The sequence below is a fragment of the Rattus norvegicus genome, chromosome 10 (assembly GCF_021556685.1).
Source record: "Rattus norvegicus strain SHRSP/BbbUtx chromosome 10, alternate assembly SHRSP_T2T, whole genome shotgun sequence".
In the NCBI taxonomy this organism is placed as follows: domain Eukaryota; kingdom Metazoa; phylum Chordata; class Mammalia; order Rodentia; family Muridae; genus Rattus; species Rattus norvegicus.
In genome coordinates this window covers 67,635,538-67,653,475 of record NC_141543.1, presented here as the reverse complement: position 1 = coordinate 67,653,475, position 17,938 = coordinate 67,635,538, and the positions used below count along the sequence as shown (strand labels likewise).

General features: G+C 44.6%; 1 long non-coding RNA gene and 1 other non-coding gene across 3 annotated transcripts; one reads left to right on the top strand and one right to left on the bottom strand.

Annotated features, from left to right (window-relative positions):
* Nucleotides 1–954: 954 nt before the first annotated feature.
* Nucleotides 955–17,671, bottom strand: LOC108352222 (uncharacterized). Of its 2 annotated transcripts, XR_015631822.1 has the most exons (3): nt 13,340–13,418; nt 12,715–12,830; nt 955–1,180 (listed from the first exon to the last, which is right to left on the bottom strand). It is a non-coding gene; the product is annotated as an uncharacterized LOC108352222 (long non-coding RNA). The 2 variants fall into 2 exon arrangements; XR_015631823.1 differs by lacking the exons at nt 955–1,180; nt 13,340–13,418 and adding an exon at nt 17,279–17,671 and having other exon boundaries at nt 11,015–12,830.
* On the top strand, nt 8,594–8,700 carry LOC120095360 (U6 spliceosomal RNA). Its single transcript, XR_015632533.1, has one exon. It is a non-coding gene; the product is annotated as a U6 spliceosomal RNA (small nuclear RNA).
* Nucleotides 17,672–17,938: the final 267 nt, after the last annotated feature.

Sequence of the window (17,938 nt, the reverse complement as noted above, 5' to 3'; positions counted from 1 at the left end):
CCCTGGCTCACCCCGAATAAAGCATATGCATCCAATTCCACCCCCACCCCCAAATAAGGCAACATGAAAAAGCAAAGATCATCTCAGAGAGCTGCTTCTTTAGAGATCACCCCAGGGAAAGCCTTCACCTAAAAAGAGCCACAACACTAAGACTCCTGAAGAAGACCTTCTCTCTTCTCCCACCCTCTGGCACTTGGCTCCCAACCTAACCAGAATCCTGCCCATCCTGGACTCTGCTTTCCCCTTTCTGGCCTGGCGAGCGGTGGCTCTGAGAGAGACTTATTCTGTGAGTTCTGTTACTCTAAGAACCCTGACTATATACCTGGACATGTTCTTTCCCGTAATTGTACTATTTTGTTTTTTTTTTCAATCAAAGATTAACAATTAAAAAGAAATCTTTCCAATCCACTCCAGTTTGGATCAGAGGTTGGAACCACTACAGATACAAAATGAATTGATCGTACTACCACGGATTGAAAACTCAGCCCACCGAACCATTATTCTGACACAATGTATCTTCTCTTCCTAGAAGCTGCTCTCATTAGGTATAGAAGAAAAGCCCATGAAAACGTCCCACATTCAGCTACGGGAAGACTGAAAACCAGTGAGGCCTCCCTTCCAGAAGAGAAATAGGTCATTCTACTTGCCTAATGCATTTAGTAAGTGCACTTCTGGCTGTCCTGTATCTAGATTCTAATGTGCGTGCCTTTAATTTGGCACTAGCTTCCCCAGCAATAGCTCTTGCAAACTGGGGCTTCTCAGAAGACAGGAAATGAAGCAACCTGAGCTTGAGGCAGCCTGAAGGCTCATCTGTGGCAGGCTGGTGGCAAGGTAGCTTGAAAGGTTGATGAGGGGGCTGGGGATGTGGCTTAGCGGGTAGAGTGCTTGTCTAGCATGTACAGGCCTTGGGTTTGATGCCTTGCACCACAAAAAAGACGATGAAAACAAGTGTGAAATCAAATGAATTTAAAAGTTGGTTCCAACATTCAACCATGAAACTCTGAACATCCGCACGGTGACTAAACTTTGCGTGCTTCCAAGTAGCAGCAAGGACAAGGTGACTTGACGTGACAAGCTGAGGTGGTCTAGGAGGTTTCAGGTTCTATATGTACAATCAATCATCCTGGAAGTTGTTTTGAAATGCCTTCTGAAATTATAACAAATCTCCATGCTGGCACACCTAAAATTATGCATAAGGAGAGCAAGACAATTAATGTGATATACCTTGCATTTCTATATATGTGTATCAGAGGACCTTAGATATATTTTAACGTTGTTTTTCCCCCCGGTAGTTATCTGTAATATCAAGGAGAAAAAAGTATCTGTGAGTTAAAACTTTTTTTTTAATTTAGAAAGAATCTCATTTATCTCTGGCTGGACTCGAACTCACTGTGAGGCAGAGGATGATCTTGAACTTTGGATCCTCCTGCCTCAGCCTCTAGTGCTGGGGTTAGAGGTCCACCACACACCTGCTTCATGAAGAAAGCAGTCTACTGAGTTTCCTTTTCAGACCAAAGTGTACTTTTAAAAATTGGTCACATAGTTTAAGAAAAATAGATAATAAACAGCAGAAACTTACAAAAAAAAATGCAGTGATAGAGATTGGATCCAGGGCCTCATACAGCTGAGTCAACAGCCAACCCAGTTCGTAATAACAAAACAAAACCTCTTTTTATGTTGCTTCCCAAGACTTCCTCTCCACTGTGCTCCAACTGTCTTGCTCCAGCCCAGGATATGTTCCCATGGGATTTCCATCCTGCCCAGGCTCTCACGACACCACCTTCATGTATGGACACTCTCCTGTCCGACCACGCAGATTCCGACACTCCCCTGGGCCACGGTTACTGCTTCACGCCTCCTCCCCCTGCACAGGTTCCCACTTTCCTCCCCGTCGCACCCCTCCAATGCAGGGGTGGGGCCAGGCTCTGGAACCTCCCAGGCTGAGCCATTCCACTGAATGACTGTCTCCTTTCTCTCCTTAGGTTCTAAGGCTCCATTCTGAGCCACATCACCTCACAGAAATCCACCTCAGTTTGCTCAGCAGATCGTCTTTCTTGTGTGACTATGTGGGTCCCAATTCGTGTTATCTATAGTTGTTTTGTCTTATTTCTAGGCTTACATGGTTTGAGATTTCATGATGGGCTATATTTTCTGTATCCTTTAGTTTCATCCTGGGATTTCTTCCTTAGCTAGACTTCAAAAAGTGTTTCAGTATAAACTTATACATGTTTGAAAGTGATTTTTTTTTTAAGTGGGGTTAGAAAGATGGCTCAGTGGTTAAAAGCACTGACTGCTCTTCCAGAGGTCCTGAGTTCAATTCCCAGCAACCATATGATGGCTCAGAACCATCCGTAATGGAATCTGATGCCCTTTTCTGGTGTGTCTGAAGACAGCTACAGTGTACTTATATACAAAATAAATAAATAAATAAATAGATTTTTTAAAGATTTATTTATTCATTTATTATATATAAGTACACTGTAGCTGTCTTCAGATACACCAGAAGAGGGCATCGGATCTCTTTACAGATGGTTGTGAGCCACCATGTGGTTGCTGGGAATTGAACTCAGGACCTCTGGAAGAGCAGTCGGGTGCTCTTAACCACTGAGCCATCTCTCCAGCCCTAGATATTTTTTTTAAAAAGTGTGTGTGTGTGTGTGTGTGTGTGTGTGTGTGTGTGTGTGTGTGTACAGATTCACATGTACACCTAGAGGTCAATGCTAGACGTCTTCATTTTACTTCTTGATCTCATTGAAGTTGTATATCCCTGATTTGGCTAGATTGGATCTTCCTGTCTCTGCCTCCACAGTGCTGGAATCATAGGCACATGTTGTGTCTGACTTTTTACGTGTTTTGTTTGCCTTTATACATGAGTAGAAATTTAGCTGGTATAGACTGTTGGATCATACTAATTTATCTTTTTTGTTTGTTTGTTTGTTTGTTTTTCTTTTCTTTTTTCCGGAGCTGGGGACCGAACCCAGGGCCTTGCGCTTGCTAGGCAAGCGCTCTACCACTGAGCTAAATCCCCAACCCCTAATTTATCTTTTAAACAGTAATCATCACTCTGCTATGCTCTGGCGTGGACCTAGACTGTGATTTAGGTTGGAGCCCGGCTTCATAGGAGCAGTTGTTCCTATTACAAGTGACCGATCTTTTCTGCCTATAGCCCTCCAGGATAGGTTACTTAGCTGTGTGATTCAGTCACCTCCTATCTGTGACTATCAAATTCTAGTAGCTATTCTTTTCTGCCTATAGCCCTCCAGGATAGGTTACTTAGCTGTGTGATTCAGTCACCTCCTATCTGTGACTATCAAATTCTAGTAGCTATAAGGATAATTATTAGCACAGGAATGGTCCAGGAGTGAATGTATTTTATCCCCTTTGTTAGTTCAGGTCTTGGGTAATAAAAACCTTGTGGATGATTTTTATTTCCTAAGTATGTGCGAGTGTGAGTAAAACACAATGAAGCAGGCTGAGATGAAGATGGCCGTCAAACAGTATCAGCCCCCGAGTCAAACTGCTCCTGTTTGGGAGTTTCAGTTGGGTCTTCTCTCAAAACACCACCTCAGCTGAGCTTGTTGACTCTTTACCTTCCCCCATAAGAGAGGTCAGTTTGGGTCATGAAATCCTCACCAGAGTATCCAGCTGCCCCCTTAACCAGCTGTATGCAATTCTGCCCCAGTTCCGTATGCAGAATGTGGTGTTGGGGGACAGGTTAGAGGACACAGGAGGACGGGACTGGGGGAGGTGGCTCCATCTGGGCACCTATGGGAATGCCATTTTTCCCGCCAGTTAAAGACTTTCTATTGTGGCCTTTTGGGGGTGGAGCACCCACAGTAACTTCTCACTCGTTCTGTAAGTAAGCCCAATAATTACTCCTTGATTCCACACAGTGAACTTCGGGTTTGTCAGTAGAACCTTAGGCAGAGGGCTGGATGCTTCTTCTGTCTCCCTGTGGGAAGGAATTTGCGCAACACTTGGCATGTAGCTGGCAGGATCCAACAAAACTGAAGACGAGTTTGGGGAGGACATCAGTGTCCCTGATGTGGGAAATGAGACAAACAACTGAAGTGATACTGTGTGAAGGGGCGTGGGGTAATGTTGAGGACATTTTGACATGGTAGGTAGTCTATCCCTATAGGGCTCATAGGAGTAGTGGCAAGGGTCTAAAAAGTGCAGGGGACAGTGAGGCATTAAGAAAGGGACGACATAGGGGCATACGGCTGATGTCCTCAGTTTTGGCCTCAGACTTAGCAGGTAATTGGCGAAAAGGTAGAGAGAAATGAAGGCATTGGTCTGCTATTTTTCATGCTAAGGGGGTCAATGAGGGAAGGACCCCAAAGGAGTCTGTTCTGGGACCACAAAGCATGGAGTCCTCAGGAAAAGTCAAATAGCAACGAAGAAGGGAGAATAACCCACAGTGACAGAGATGCGCCTCAGGCCTGACCTTCAACGCAGAGAAAAGCATCTCTGGGGCTCTTACCAATGGTCAGGTGAGGATCCTGGTACCAGAACACACAGTATCAGAGCTGCTGGAGCAAAGGAAAGGCATCTTTTTTGCTTTTGTAGAGACAGGATTTCTTTGTGTAGCCCTGGCTATCCTGAAACTTGCTCTGTAGACCAGACTGGCCTTGAACTCAGAAATCTGCTTGCCTCTGCCTCCCGAGTGCTGGAATTAAAGGTGTGTTTCACCACCACCCAGCTAAACTTTTCTTTTTAGATTTTTTTAAAAAACTATTTTATGTATATGAGCGTTTTGGTCAGTGTATATATCTGTTCGCCACATGCATTCCTGGTACCCAAGGAGGTGCCATGGTGAACATCCATGTAGGTGATAGGGACTGAACTTGGGCTGTTTGCAAGAACAAGAGCTTTTTATCAAAAACAATGACTTTATGAAATTCGTAGGCAAATGGTTGGAACTGGAAAATATCATCCTGAGTGAGGTAACCCAATCACAGAAAAACACACATGGTATGCAGTCATTGATAAGTGGATATTAGCCCAAATGCTTCAATTACCCTAGATGCACAGAACACATGAAACTCAAGACGGATGATCAAAATGTGAATGCTTCACTCCTTCTTTAAAAGGGGAATAAGAATACCCGTGGCAGGGAATAGAGAGGAAAAGATTAAAACAGACACAGAAGGAACACCCATTCAGAGCCTGCCCCACATGTGGCCCATACATATACAGCCATCCAATTAGACAAGATGGATGAAGCAAAGAAGTGCAGGCCGACAGGAGCCGGATGTAGATCGCTCCTGAGAGACACAGCCAGAATACAGCAAATACATAGGCAAATGCCAGCAGCAAACGACTGAACTGAGATGGGACCCCTGTTGAAGGAATCAGAGAAAGAACTGGAAGAACTTGAAGGGGCTCGAGACCCCAAATGAACAACAATGCCAAGCAACCAGACCTTCCAGGGACTAAGCCACTACCTAAAGACTATACATGGACTGACCCTGGGCTCCAACCTCATAGGTAGCAATGAATATCCTAGTAAGAGCACCAGTGGAAGGGGAAGCCCTGGGTCCTGCTAAGACTGAACCCCCAGTGAACTAGACTGTTGGGGGGAGGGCGGCAATGGGGGGAGGATGGGGAGGGGAACACCCATAAGGAAGAGGAGGGGGGAAGGGGATGTTTGCCCGGAAACTGGGAAAGGGAATAACACTCGAAATGTATATAAGAAATACTCAAGTTAATAAAAAAAAAAAAAAAAAAGAGCAAGAGCTTTTAACCTCTGAGTCAACTCTTCAGCCCTCAGTAAGAAAGAGTCTCACACAAGCAGTGAAGGAGCCCTCCATGATCTGACTTTTGAGGCTGTGGGGCATGGAGGCACATGGGATCAGTTTGGTGTTGTGGAAGCAAGAACGGAGGAATAGAGCTGACACACTTCCCTCCTTGAGACAAAGGCTACAAGGTAAACCCTGATGGGTCTGCTCGTATGAGCCATCAGGGTGCATGGTTAACTCTAGCTTAGGTTCTCCTGAATATTGGGAACTCAAAAGCAATAGACAGGTAGACACTACTGAGGGAACTAACTGGGTATACAGGAATAGTTATCTGGTGCCCAATTCATATGCCCAGACAGGATTGTGTTTATGGGAGACCTAAGAGAGAAATCAGTTTGGCAAGGACTTGAAACTGGTGAGGAACATGGATGGTGGTGTTAAGCCCCTTAGTAGGGCAGGATGTTTATGAAGCAAGATACATTTCCTTCTGGCAGAAGGTTGTGCTAGGGCTGGAATGGTTTGCCCAGCCAGGGTTTTCCCCAGCATCCAGGTGTGGATAGAGAGACAACAGTTGTGGCTACAGCCACATGCTGACCCCCAGGGTCTCTTGGATCCAGGGAACCAGTGGGTGCCGCAGGTGACAGCAAAGCCTAGTTCTTCCTGACCGTGGGTGGGCCCCAGCAGTTTGAGCCGGTCTCATTGAGTTCATTAGAGTAGAAGATGTACAGGAAGTTCCCACGGAAGAGCTCCCGGACAGAGGTGTGAATGGCTTGGAGAGAATGACTGAAGATTGTGGAGAGCTAAGTTAGTCCCTGCTCTCCATGCAACTGCATCCGACATTGATCTGTGGAGGAATCAATGGATACAAATGGAAGGAATCTTTCCCTGCTATGTTAGATCTCGCTGATGTTTGACTTCTGTATCTTTTTAGTTTCAAATTCTGTGATCACTTGACACTGGCTTGGAACAGATGGCAAAGGACTTTCAGAGTGCTAGATTATCTTTATAACCCACTCTTTATGATGGGATAGTGGCTTCATTGATCTTCCCGTCCTCTGTACAGAGGTTTCGCTACAGAGATAGCCTGCTGCTAACCTTTCAGTGTGCCTAATGACTGTTGACCTTCCCTCATGGGAGGAGGAATGGGGTCAAATGTCATGGGACCCTCAGCTGAGTAACAGTGAAATAGAAGCCCATTCCTTAGCTTGATGTGTGGCCAGTTGTCAACGCTTTTTCCTCTTTTTACTACAATCCCTGGGACTTGTTCCTTCTCTGGCATTACCCTAATCCAGCCTCTTCTTTTTTTTTTTTTTTTTTTCGGAGCTGGGGATCGAACCCAGGGCCTTGTGCTTGCTAGGCAAGCGGTCTACCACTGAGCTAAATCCCCAACCCCAACCAGCCTCTTCTTACTGTGGACATGGAACGCTGCTGCTCATGTAGTGTCTGGTCCCCATCCTCCTGTCCTCATCCTTCTACCTTCTCTGTTCTCTCATATATATAGACCCAGGGCCGTTCTGTGGCTGGAGTCTCCAAACCCTCCCGGAAGCACACTGTATCCATAAAACTGCTTGAGCATAAGTCTCTAGCATATTTATATACTCTGTAGTCATGTGCCTGGATGACTAAACATATATATTATAAAAATAGGGGCTGGAGAGATGGCTCAGTGGTTAAGAGCACTGACTGCTCTTCCAGAGGTCCTGAGTTCAATCCCCAGCAACCACATGGTGGCTCATAACCATCTGTAAAGAGATCTGATGCCCTCTTCTGGTGTGTCTGAAGACAGTGAGAGTGTACTCATATATATAGATATAAATATACATTAATATGAAATTAAAAGGAAATAAAAAGTGAACTCCCCTCCCCATCCCTAGTACTGGGAAGTAAACCCAAGGCCTCTAATAATCTAAGCTAGCATTCTACAACTAAGCTATATACCCACCTTGGTTTTTTATTTAACATTTTGCATTTTTAGAGATCAAAAATTCTTCTCCCTATAACGGAAAAGCATCTGCTACTTTCAAAACATAGTGGCTTACCAGTTTGTGAGGCAGCAATTCACACACACACTTCTAATTTCAGGCTATTTTTAAAAAATAGATTCTAACTGCCATCACAGCCGAAAAGGATGTTCTTAGTTACGATTGCCAAATGTACCCAGAGTGCATTACCACTAAATCCCCACCTTGAATTCCACACAGCGGTTACACAAGGTCTTACTGTACTCAGCCAACAGCAGGCCCAGCATGGACACCTGTAATTCCAGAACAGGGCGCTGTCGTTCTGTTGCTTTGATTGGCAGTGCTGAATTGGAGCCTCGGCAAGCATTTGTCCACTGAGCTACACCCTGAGCCCTTCCAGGAGGACTAATTATGGTGTCACCGTGATGACAGAAACATCATTCCCAGAGGCAACTACAGCTTCTGCAGTGTAATACCCCCAGTAGCACGGGCACCGCTCTTCTAAGTAATAGAGGTCACAGAACTTTCTGGCTGGTTCGGGTTTAAGACATCACGTAGATAGTGACCCTCCTTGCTGCAAGGGTCCTCTTGTTCTGCCCATTCTCAGGGCCTCCTGCTCCACCTTCCTCAGTAAGATCCCTTTAGCAAATTCTGCCTGTCCTCAAATTAGCTTGACTTAGTTTCTGGTCCTTGTGGCTAAGCAAGGATTAACTTTGTATTTCCATTGTGACTGACACAGTAACACAGTGTTAGTGTGCATAAAACTAACAGCAATAACAAAAGAACCCTTAAAAGAATTCATACCTATATAGTGGTTTATTAAAACACCACTCTATGAATATTGTACCTAATGGTGAAAGTCTGCAGCCCTTTTATTAGAAGAAGGAACAAGGGCTCGCTTTGGCAGCACATAAACTAAAGTTGGAACCAGACAGAGAAGATTATCATGGCCTCTGTCCAAGGATGACGTGCAAGTTTGCGAAGCGTTTCGTATTTTAAAGCTAGGTGTGGTGGCATACCCATCACTCAGGGTAACTAAATGTAGGAAAAGAAACGAATACAAGCCATCCAAATAAGGAGAAAAGCTATGACTCCCTATATTTGTAGATGACATGGTCTCATCTTTAAATAGACAAACTCAAGGTGTCCACTAAAAATCTAGAATAAGTTCATCAAAGCTACACAAAACAAGAGATTCAACTGTTGTACTTTTAAAAAGTTTCTGGTTTTGAGTCAGGGTCTTGTTATATGGCTCAGGCTAGCCTTGAACTCTCAATTCCCCTGCTTTGGCATGTTTTTCCTCTGGTGGGATGCTTGGTCAGTGCTGTTACACCGGCTAGGAGAATGCAGGGAGGATGGGGAACCCACAGTTTGAGTTTCCCCTCATACATATATGATATAATGTGTATATTTTTATAAGATATTTATACATAGTTTCTATAATATTCTATATTATTTATATAAGCTACATATTCAGATATAGTTTATTTAGATAAAAATTCCATAGGGGTTGGGGATTTAGCTCAGTGGCAGCGCGCTTGCCTAGAAAGTTCAAGGCCCTGGGTTCGGTCCCCAGCTCCGAAAAAAAGAACCAAAAAAAAAAAAAAAAAAAAAAGAACCAAAAAAAAAATTCCATGTGTGTAATGTGTGTATATATATATGTTTTTATTTATATAGAGAGATAGATAGATAGATAGATAGATAGATAGATAGATAGATAGATAGAAAGATAGAAAGATAGACAGATACATTGATACATGGAATTTAGTAGAATTATTTACAAATTGTGGTCAAGCTAAATTATAATAAAAATATATCTAAATTATCCCAGGAAGCTCCCTGTGTCTCTTTTCAGTCAATATCCCCTTTCAAAAACCACTGTTCGGACTTTATAAAAATAAAATTTATTTATATGTTGAGTATTATGTCTCTGTCTTCAGACACACCAGAATAGGGCATCAGATCCCATTACAGATGGTTGTGAGCCACCATGTGGTTGCTGGGAATTGAACTTAGGACCCCTGGAAGAGCAGTCAATGCTCTCAACCGCTGAGCCATCTCTCCAGCCCAAACACTGTTCTGACTTTTATATCTTGGTTTAGTTACCTTGTTAACTTGATACGAATGGAATTACAACAACATGTGCGTACGTGCTTGTGTCCGGCTTCTCAGACTCAATTGAGTGTTTCTTAGATTCAGCTTCACGGTTCTAACTCACTCCTCTCTGTTGTACGACATTTTTAAAACTCAGTCTCAATTGTGTTGGTTTTTAGGTGAAGACTATTACAAATAAACTTAAATGCCTGCTCTACCCCTGAGCTACATCCTCAAACATTCTTGTAGGTCTTTTTAGGCATACTTATTTTATTTTTTATGTATGAGCGTTTTGCCTACATGTATGTATGTGCGTTGTGTGTGTGTGCCTGGTGGCAGGGGAGGTCAGAAGAGGGGCTAAAAGAGTTTAAAATTATGCATGTGCATGTATATGTATATGCTCCCAGAAGTCAAAGGTAATGGAGTCCCTGGAGTTGGAGGTAATAGGAGTTACAGGTAGTTGTAAACCACATGATATGGTTGCTGAGAACTGCATTTGGGACTCCAAATAGCAGTTCTAAGTTGCACATACTACAACTCCAAAGCCTTCTCTCCAGACATCCCCTTTTTTGTGAACGAGAGAGAGGGTCTTAGATAGCCAAGGCTGACCTCACTATGTAGTAAGGATGATCTTGAACATCTGATCTTCGTGCTTCTATACTCCAAGTTCCAGGATTACCACCAGTCACCACCATGCCTGGATGTATGCAGTGTTGGGGCTCAAACCCAGGGTTTCATGTATGCTACACAAGCCCTCTACCAATTGAATTACATTTCGTGATTCAACCTATGTTCTTCTGACCTCTGACCATTTAATGCTTCAAACCTTTTCCATTCTCGAAACAACCACCAGACATCTTGGAGCATTCTTATAAGGTAGTCCGGTGATTTTTTGTTAGCAAGTAAACCAGCCTCTTTTCAGAAAAAGTAATTTCATTCTCTATTCCTACCTCTACTCATCGACAACCGTGGTGGCTACCAGGAATTGAGAAAGAGAAGAATAGCATTTGTGATTAGAAAGCAGAGTCACCCAAATTTATCACTTAAAACGGGGTCATGTTAAATTGCATAGGCTGGCCTTGAACTCCCAATCCTTCTGTCTCAGCCTGCTAAGTGCCAGGTTTACAGATGTGCACCATCACCCTCAGCTCCAGGAATTTTTTTAAAGGAGGAAAAAATGTCTGCACCTGGTTATCCCTTAAGAGAGAAACACAAGAGTGACAGAAATGTTCATCTTTAATTAGTAAAATTTGAATTTCATAGTGTAAAAGGAGGTTATTTTAATCTTAGCATATAAGTTCATGTCATCCTCGAAATAACATTTCATCTAGATTTTTTTTTCTGGGAAGAGATACCTTCATCTTTCTTTATGGTGCTTGTGGTGGATTGAATAGGCATGGCTCCCATAAATTCATGTGTTTAAATGTTTGGCCAACAGGAAAGGGCAATATTAGGAGGTGTTGGAGAAATGGTGTCACTGCTGGGGAGGACTTTGATGCTTCCTATGCTCAAGCTCTCTCCATTGTAGGGGATGGCTCTGATGCTTTGATTAGGAATTTGCTTGTGACCACTGAAGGTCCTGTTCTCCAATTGGTTCTTGTTCGATCAATAACGATGTCTGAAGCTAAGGGCTGGGAGGAAGTGGTGCGACTTTCAGGTTCCCTCAGGCAGGCTAGGAGAAGTAGGGGGAGGAGAGGGAATTCTCCATGCTTTGGAAGAAGAGAGAGTCAGCAGCCATGTGAGATCTTGGGTGGAGTATCCATTGGCTGCTTCCCCAGGCAGGAGATTAGAGACATAACTAAGCTGAGGGCAGATGTAGGGTGTTGAGCAAGAAGGTAATTGGACAACTAAGCTAAAGACAGAGAGTGTTGAGCAAGGAGTAAAGGAAAAGGCACGATAGCCACAGGCGGCTTAGTAAAACCCAGCCCCTGAACCACAGTAGCCGAGGGAGGCTTAGAAGAGCCCAGCCTCTAAGCCATAAAGGCAGGTTAAAATTGAGCTCTGCATGTGTGTGCCTGTGTGTGTGTGTGTGTGTGTGTGTGTGTGTGTGTGTGTGTATGTTTCATCCAAAGATCCAATGGAACTAGGGTGGTGCTGGTAACATGGTCCGCCCAGAGCTTAAAGCAGGTTAGCAGAAACCACACGCTCTAGCTCTGCCCAGTGCAGAAATCCAGTCTCCTCCTAGCTGCCTTCAGACCAAGATGAAGATTTCATGGCTCCTCCAGCACCAAGTCTGCCTGCACAATGCCATGCGATCCACCATGATGATAATGGACTGAACCTCTGAAACTCTAAGCCTGCCCTAATGACTTGTTCTCCTAAGAGCAGCCTTGGTCACAGTGTCTCTTCCCAGCAATGGAGCTCTAAGACACTGTCGAAAGCTTCCAAGGTTCTAATTAATCTGACCTGTGTACCCTTCACTTCCATGTGTCCACATAGAGGTCATGCTTGACCAACATCTGCTGGGTTAGCTTCCCTGTGGAGGGAAGACCTTGCAGGGTACAGCTAAGGACCAAGAAAATGATAAGGACAAGGGGGAGGGAGCATCGTGGGAAGCATCGTTGGAGCCTTGGCTTTCGGTATCTCAGGGGCCTCCAGAAATTTGCCGCAATCTCTGCCAATCCTGTCTTATCTTTGGCTGCACCAGTTTCTCTAATTTTTAATCTGGATTCATCATCTGTTCTTTCCTCTCTTTGAGGATTCCCCATGTGTAATGAGCAATGAAATTACTCCCTACAAGGTAGAAATTACTTCCTACAAGGTACATTTGCAAGCCTACTGCCCCGCTCTGGCTCTCATGCAAACTTGCAGAAGCTGGGTGGCTGCTTTCTCCCGGTCTCTGAGCATCACTTTTCTCCCAGACCTGTGACAGAGAGGTGGCTGCAGATTGTTCCCATAAATAGCATCAATTTCTTCACCTTCTGGTGCTTCAGCTTGTCCTCTTGATACAGTCCAGCTGGCTAGGCATGAATGTGCTTGTGCCAGGTGGGTGTCAGCAAGCATTTTCATCAACGTTGGAGGCTGATATTATTGGCTGTGGGAAGGAGTAGCGTTAGTAACTGAACTTTTTAATTAATTTGTTTTTATATCTTGGTGTGTGTGGTTAAGGGACTGTGAGTTTTTCTCTGGGCTGTATATGCAACAGAACACAGTTCTGATTTCTTGTCACCTTTTTAATTGGAAAATGTCTTTGATCCTGGGTATGCTTTGTTATATCTGGGCAAGAAAGAAAAACCCACTTGGTACCATTTGAATTTGTTGCTAGAATCTAGGGGCAGCCTCTGGTGAACCTATAAAAATAAATGTAAGATACTACCGAAGCTCTAACCTAGTTGCACTGGGTCCTAACAGCAAAGTCACATATCAGAGGAATCCGCATCCACGCCCACAGAAGCTGTAGAACTAAGTGTGGTGAATAGTCACTGTAGTCACATCAGGAAGGCCGCTCTGCGGCCAGTGAGATGGCTCAGTGGGAGAAGACACCATGCCCTGCGAGGTCAACCATTCTAAAGCACAGGCTCAAATAGCATTTAGTACACTCACCCCTAGCTCTACGGAGCTCTAGAAAGTTTTAGCATCCTGAAAGGCAAGCCCACTTGGTAGTTATTTTCAGTTGTTTCAGTTACCATAGTGAACTGCTGAGGATTGGTCTGGTGTTGCTATGTATTTAAATGTTCTAAATTCTGTACCCCAAGATCTGGTTGCCCCAAGAGGAGCAAATTCCCATGTACACCAGTTTTGTTGTGTAAATCTTGCTCCCTGATTTAAAACTGCTAGGTAAATAAACAGCCAATTACTGGGAGGGTAGGAGGAGGCGGGCTTGGGTGACCAGGCTGGGGCCACAGGTAGGGCCATGTGAGGAGGGGAGAAGAAAGAGAGAAGGGACTCGGAGGAGGAAGAAGATGGAGGGAACAGGAGGTCTCCATTAGACGTGACAGATCAGCAGCATGTGCCAAAGTGAAATGGACTCTGACCACAGGCTGGTGGAGCAGAAATAATCTGGGAAGACTCAAACAGCAAGTATTCGGGGAGCACAGCTGGGGAAGTAGCCAGTCTAGCCATTAGAAAATTAGATTAGTGGTAGCCCCCCAGTAATCGCACAAAAGCTAAATAAATAAATACATATCATAATCCAAGTCTCGTTCATTTGAAGCTAGACAGGGATAGGAATAATTAAATTAACTGGCAATGAACCAAGATATAAAAATATGAGACGGAAAATTCTAGAAATAAGCAATTCAAATGTTTTAAATCACATGCCATTCTGAGAAATATAATGGAATCCTACACTGTCTTGCTCCAACCAGCTTAGAACAAGACTTATCCTTTGTCCAGTTTTCACATTGCCTATGCTGCCTACCTGTGAGTCAGTTGATGGCTGTCTGGGTTGTCAGATCTGCTGTTACAGTATCACAGTGTTGGGTTCAAGTAACTTTTATTTAATAGCAGTCTCAGAGCGAGAGAGTAGGAACACTAGGAAAATACTTTAATGGGGGAAGGAAAACAAAAAATAATAATAATAAAAAAATCCAAATGCTAGGCTGGGGAGATGGCTCGGGGACAAAGTGCTTGTCGTGCAAACCTGAGAACTTGAGTTCAGATTGAAATACCCATGCAAGAGCGAATATCTACAACTTTAATGTTGGAAGAAGCTGAGGCAGGGGGATCCTGGATCTTATCTATGGCTTTAGTCATCTCTCGAGAATAAGGAGGACACTGAGCCATTGAGCTGTCCATCTCTGTGTGCCCCTGGACCTGGTTTGGTTTGTAATTACATTGGTTAATTCTAATGTATAACCCGGATGAGCACCATCCCGATCCTAGTCTTCCCTGAGGCTTTCCTACATAGAGCTCCACCCCTTTTCTAGATGGCAGGCAGCCAAGACAATGATCCCCTTTAGAAACATCAGCCTAAGACTGAACCCCCAGTGAACTAGACTATGGGGGGAAGGCGGCAATGGGGGGAGGGTTGGGAGGGGAACACCCATAAGGAAGGGGAGGGGGGAGGGGGATTTTGCCCGGAAACCGGGAAAGGGAATAACACTTGAAATGTATATAAGAAATACTCAAGTTAATAAAAAAATAAAATAAAATAATAATCCCTATGGGGATTTTTGAAAAAAAAAAAAAAAAAAAGAAACATCAGCCTAGTTCTGCTTTTCTTGAGTAGCCCACGGCAACCATGCTCCTTCCCTTTAGTATCCATCTTGTTTTGTGCTCCCTCCCTGAAGTCTGCTTCCAGGGCTATGGCTCCTAAGCAGATCATTAAATCCTCTCTTGGGTCAAAGAACTGTGAGGAATGCTGTCCTCACAGCAGAACAGGCAGTATTTCTTCATCAGAAGCAGCATACTTGCAAGCGCCCCTCAAAAGCCAGCCTGGCTTGGGAGGAAGGCAGGAAGCTCCTGAGACCCTCACCTGAGATTCTCAACTCCCTGCTGCCTCTCCTGCTTAGGTGTAAGTAATTCTGCCACAGCCACTGTGGTCTCAAGGTCTCAAAGGTGCTCGTGTATTTTAAGTATGGAAGATCGCCTGTAAGAGGGACTCCCTCTATGCTGCTTTGGGGAAGTCATTAACCATGCAGGGCAAGACTTTGGCGGTGTTGCTATTTTAAGGTCACCCCAGATACTGTCAGGAACTCCTCACCCACGCTTTGTAAGCAAACCCGATAAACTTGCTGTTTTACCCCGATAGACTCAGGGGGCATCTTTATCCCTGTCTGTGGGTGGTTCCCTATGGGGAATAAGAAGCTGTTGGTTACATTTCCCCGTGGAACAAGGAACAACCACCCAACTCCGCCCTATCCCTAAACATCAGCTGTCACGTTCTCAAGCCTCCTGGAGTATTTGCTTTTTAAAGACTTTTTTTAAGATTTATTTATTTTATTTAATGTACGTGCATGTTCCACGCCCGTGTATGTGTGTTCGTCATGTGCTGTCTTGTTGCCCTTAGAGGCCGAGAGAGGATGTCAAATCCCTTGGAGCAGGAATTAGAGGCAGGTGTGAGCTGCCATCCAGGTGCTGGGAATTGAACCTCAAGAGTAGCAAAAGTCTAACCGCTGAGCTATCTGTCCAACTCACTTGCTTTTTGTTTGTTTTGTTTTTCAAGACAGCCCTGGCTGTCCTGGAACTCACTTTGTACACCAGACTGACCTTGAACTCAGAGAGATCTGCCCGCTGCAGTGCTAGGATAAAAGATGTACGCTACTGAGCCCGAGCCTGCCTTTCATTTGCACTTTCTTTAAATGAAGGGAGAAGGATTAGAATGCTGGGGCCTTTTTTCTAATTGGGGGAGGACAGAGTGACTTTTGGAAGCGAAGGATCCTGTCCTAGTAACTTGAGTAATACAGATGCAGAAGAAGAAGAAGAAGAAGAAGAAGAAGAAGGAGGAGGAGGAGGAGGAGGAGGAGGAAGAGGAGGAGGAGGAGGAGGAGGAGAAGGAGGAGAAGAAGGAGAAGGAGAAGGAGAAGGAGAAGGAGAAGGAGAAGGAGAAGGAGAAGGAGAAGGAGAAGGAGAAGGAGAAGGAGAAGGAGAAGGAGAAGGAGAAGGAGAAGGAGAAGGAGAAGGAGAAGGAGAAGGAGAAGGAAGAAGAAGAAGAAGAAGAAGAAGAAGAAGAAGAAGAAGAAGAAGAAGAAGAAGAAGAAAGCGGTGTTGAAGTTTCCAGAGGAGGTGACAGACATGATGCTTTTAGAACCTGGACTCTCGCCTGAAAAATGAGAATAATTCAGCCCTCCAGGGGTTGTGTTTCAATAAGTTGAAGCCGGAAGAAAGAAGTTCTGGCTGAACACACACTCATTACAGATAAAGGCTAGCTGAGGCGTGGTGATGATAGGGCAATTGCCTGGTATGCACAGATTTGGCACTGCCCAAAAGAAAAATAAAAAGTAAAATTCATTTCTCTGTAAGTGGCCCGAGAACACCTGTGAAGAATCGTTCACTATTTACTTGGCCTGGAAAATACCCCCAAACCATACATATCTAGAGGTCCAAATTGTCCCTGAAGAGAAGGCTTCACGGAGAAAGAAAAAAATCCCAGGAGAAAGAAAACTTTATGGCATCTGCTAATTAACTTTCCATTGCTGTGACGAACAACTGAGGGTAAACCAGCCTAAAAGGAGGAGGAATGTTCGCTTTACTTTGGCTCACGGTTTCAGTCTCTAGTCGACTGGCCTCTTGCTCTGGGCCAGCGATGGTGCAGTACGGAATGATGGGAGCATGCGGCAAAGGTCTTCTGTTCAGCTCCTGACTGCTAGGAAATGAGAGGAAGAGGCCAGTGTCTCCATATCCCCCTTCAAGGGCAAGGCCCCGGTGGCCTAACTTTCTTCCACTAAGTCCCTCCTTCTAAAGCTTCTGTCAGCTCCCAGCAGAGCTTCAGCCTGGTGACCGAGCCTTAGCACATGGGATACTATTTATGACCTACACGGTGACAGCACATGAGTACATTCAGCTAAAAATAAACACAAAAAGGAGTAAAAAGACACTTACTCATTCATAGATTTGCCAGAATGCGGGCCAATCAACGGATTCTACACAGATAAGAAGCACCGAGTGGCGGAACTTAAGTCACTATCGTCACCAGGTGCCATCTGCTGCGGCTTGTCCTGCCATCACCTCTGGCTCTGGAAGCCAAATGTCCTGTTTTCTGCGTTGCCTCAGAAACAGTGTGTCTGCCCTCTCCATTCCGCCCCAGCTAGAATTAGCCACGGTCCTTGCTTCTCTGTGTCACCAGCTCCCAGTATTAAACCTGTAAACTCTAGGTTCATCTGCTTGGTAAAGCATAGGCTATTCGGCCCTGAGTAGGCAGAGCAAACCTGGCCTTTTCAGTATGAGGAGTAGCAGAAGGTTCTGCCTCAGACTCCGAAGGGGGAATGTTGCCCCAGTGTGGGAGGGGCTCAGACGCTGAACTATCAAGAACAGGACACATTTCCTTTCAAACTGCAAGATAAACAGTATAAAATACATTGTAAACTAAATTGCTGGGCGGGCCCTGGCTGTTCGCACTTTGTTGGTGCTGTTGCTTACTTCCCCGCATGGCTCTGCTTCTGTCATGTATTCAGTCGCATGACCTCCAATCCTTGCAATGCACCCTGGTAGACAATCCATGAGTAAGACGCTCTGAAGGTTGGTGTTTATGGGTGGTTTCCT